Genomic DNA, 3692 nt, shown 5'->3' with positions numbered 1-3692 from the left:
CATGTATTCACACTTAATAGACAATCAACACATTTGAATTTGTTTTGTAACAACAATATTACTGGCAAGACAAACTTTAGGTTATAACATGGGACACAACATTGAAGTAACATCTAGATAAATACATTAGCTATATTGTCACAAGTAGGATATTTATTTATGTTAGACATTTGGATCACATGTAGGCCTATGTAAATACATTTTAAGGATAAAGATGTATATAAGCTCTCAATAGTCATCCACCCAAAACAGTAAACATGCATTGATATTAACCAATGATAGACATTTCCAGTCACAACAGTCAAACGTTTATGATCACATGGTTGTTGTAAAGGTCATGCCACAGAATTTCTAAACATAGAGGTGCAACATCGCGAGACTTCCGGGTACGCTTCTGAAACAGACCAAGCCGACCACACCGGAATTTGGGGGTTTCAGAAGTAAAGGAGAGAAGTAAAAAAACGATTCCTTAGTTGTTAATTTTCTCGAAATCTAATGCCACGACCTAGATTCGAGCCAATGTCTTAGGTAGTTAAACATGTTATTACTCCAATCTCGAGAAAATGACAAACTGACATGTTTTCATTTCCGTCAAAAACAGCTTTATATTGTAGGAGTGCCTTTTATTTGACGACTTGACATGCGCAGTTTGGCGGGAGAGACCGTTTCTACGTCTGTGCTTTGTTAGCCAACGTCGCCAAGACATCGCCTAGAAGTGTGATTGGGGATGTCTGTTGGGGAAGCAGTTTCTGAAATGTATTTTATATAGACAGAATGGATCACTATTCAATTAATTTTTAACGAACTTTAAAATAATTCACTGTTGTGATCGAACTTGATCATAAAACTAATTTTAGATCCCAAACGGCCGTCAAATTGTTTGGGGGGGGGACCGTTTTTGCAATTGTAAATAACCTAAGCTTTTTACTGCACACCAGGGCTTTTGTCACTGCCAGGTTGCTTCGCAGTAGCCGACAAGTATAGCTCGTGACTTCAAGCTCCAAGACGATGGGGGCCTGTGTGAAACAGGCAAGAATAACTAAGTTCCCTCTGGTCACTGATTTTTGGAACGCTTCGGAATACGAGTTCTGCCCTGTACACTTTGTAAATGAATAATTAGAGCGAAAATGAGCACACATATCTATATATTTTATACAAGTAATCATACAAATAATTTTAAAAAGATGTTCAAATATATATGTGATATATACGCACTGGACCTGAAGCCATGCACTGGACTTGTATGATAACCCGGCTACGCATGCCTTTCCTTAACGATTGCTGTTCTGGTTTGTAACCATTGTTTTATTTCACTGTAGAGCCTCTAGCACTACTCAACACGCCTCGGCAAAAAATGTAGTTCCACCTCCCACACACGCAGTGACATCACCTGGTTTAAATGCTATTTCTAGAGACAATATCTCTTTCATTATCACTATGTGCACAGGTTTACCCCCACTGTATTCACATCCTACTATACCTTTGTCTGTACATTATGCCTTGAATATATTCTACCGTGCCCAGAAATCTGCTCCTTTTACTCTCTGTTCTGAATGTACTAGGCGTCCAGTTCTGTTAGCCTTTAGCCGTACCCTTATCCTACTCCTCTGTTCCTCTGGTGATTTGGAGGTTAATCCAGGCCCTGCAGTGTCTACCTCCACTCCCATCCCCCAGGCTCTCTCATTTGTTGACTTCTGCAACCGTAAAAGCCTTGGTTTCATGCATGTTAACATTAGAAGCCTCCTCCTGAAGTTTGTTTTATTCACTGCTTTAGCACACTCCACCAATCCGGATGTCCTAGCCGTGTCTGAATCCTGGCTTAGGAAGACCACCAAAAACCTTGACATTTCCATTGCTAACTAAAACATTTTCCGACAAGATAGAACTGCCAAAGGGGGCGGAGTTGCAATTTACTGCAAAGATAACCTGCAGAGTTCTGTCTTACTATCCAGGTCTGTACCCAAACAATTTGAGCTTCTACTTTCAAAAATCCACCTTTCCAGAAACAAGTCAGTCACCGTTGCCACTTGCTATATATAGACCACCTTCTGCCCCCAGCTGTGCCCTGGACACCATATGTGAATTGATTGCCCCCATCTATCTTCAGAGCTCGTACTGTTAGGTGACCTAAACTGGGACATGCTTAACACCACAGCCATCCTACAATCGAAGCTTGATGGCCTCAATCTCACACAAATGATCAGTTAACCCACCAGGTACAACCCCAAATCTGGAAACACAGAAACCCTCATAGGCATCATCCTAACCAACCTGCCCTCCAAATACACCTCTGCTGTCTTCAACCAGGATCTCAGCGGTCACTGCCTCATTGCTTGCGTAGAAGATGCCTGGTTAATCTTTAAAAGTGCCTTCCTCACCATCTTAAATAAGCATGCCCCATTCAAAAAATTTAGAACCAGGAACAGATATAGCCCTTGGTTCACTCCAGACCTGACTGCCCTTGACCAGCACAAAAACATCCTGTGGCGTTGTAGTGACGTTGGCCTGGGGGTAGGTTTATGACAGTCATAAATACCTCTTCCCCCCTTTTTCTTCTCACTACCCTACTGATGCTACATTTGCAAACCCCTTTGGTTAACATAGAGATTCTGGGAACATCAGAAGGTGGGGGGTAATGAACTATATTCTGGTAATCCGACCAATTGAACATATGCGGTGGTACTTAATGAATATGATGTCGGTTCGGTCGTCATCTGAGACATTCTCATCAATGATAAGATGACAAACTCTACTGTGGAAAGTCTACACATCAGAGTTATCGGATTCACATGGAATTGTTGTTCAATTTAAATGTTTGAATATGAAATTATTTGTGATAGGATGAAATCGGATTTTAGCTTCTAAAATGTGAGATTTGGATTTTCATAAGGTTAGGGCTATGCTCAATCAGTGGCCCGCGCCTGTGAAGGGACATGGGCTATAACACTTTTCAAACACGCCCTCCTCTCCCTTCCTATATAAAGCTTTGACGACAATGTAACCTCCTGTTCCGAGGATGTGAGGACGACTGTCCGATGTCAGAATGGTTCAGATAACTACAGAACGAAGCAAACATCAGCGTGAGCCTTGGTTGCGAATGGTATGAACTTTGAACTCTTACTCACTACAGAAGTGATACCTCCTAGCCGTTGAGTTAGCAACAGCAGCTGCAAACGAGGGGTAGGAAGGAACAGAGTATTCCGTCTATCACACAACGACGTTACTACAACGTATCCAATTGACCACCAGAGACAACACGGCCTTCCATCTACTACCAACCTACTGAAGCGCAGCTCAGAGTAGATATTTATTGCATTTTCCTTTTCCAAATAAGCGATCATTTAGAATGCATAAGATACTGTATTTACGATAGCACAGCTTCTTCCTTTGGTCCTCATTCTTCCCGCTCTTTCACTCAAACCCAGCCCCTTTTCTTTTGTGTAACAAGCTGTCATATCTGTTCCGCCCGCTAGGGACGTTTTCCTTTATGATGTAATTTGTAATCAAGTTATGATTAATTATGTGTATGTGTAATTCTGTGATTAGTTAGGTATTTAGTAAATAAATAATTAAACCCAATTTTGCATTGCTGATTCAACTTGTTAGCCAGGGTTCGTGAAGATAACCAAGAATTTACAACTTTCAGATGAGACTGAATTAAAGTGACGATTAAATATTGACTGCTACTGATG

Source organism: Oncorhynchus mykiss, chromosome 28 (genome assembly GCF_057628025.1).
Source record: "Oncorhynchus mykiss isolate SJ-2025 chromosome 28, ASM5762802v1, whole genome shotgun sequence".
Taxonomy (NCBI): Eukaryota; Metazoa; Chordata; class Actinopteri; order Salmoniformes; family Salmonidae; genus Oncorhynchus; species Oncorhynchus mykiss.
The sequence above is the reverse complement of the archived record's forward strand: the minus strand, read 5'-3'. Positions refer to the sequence as shown.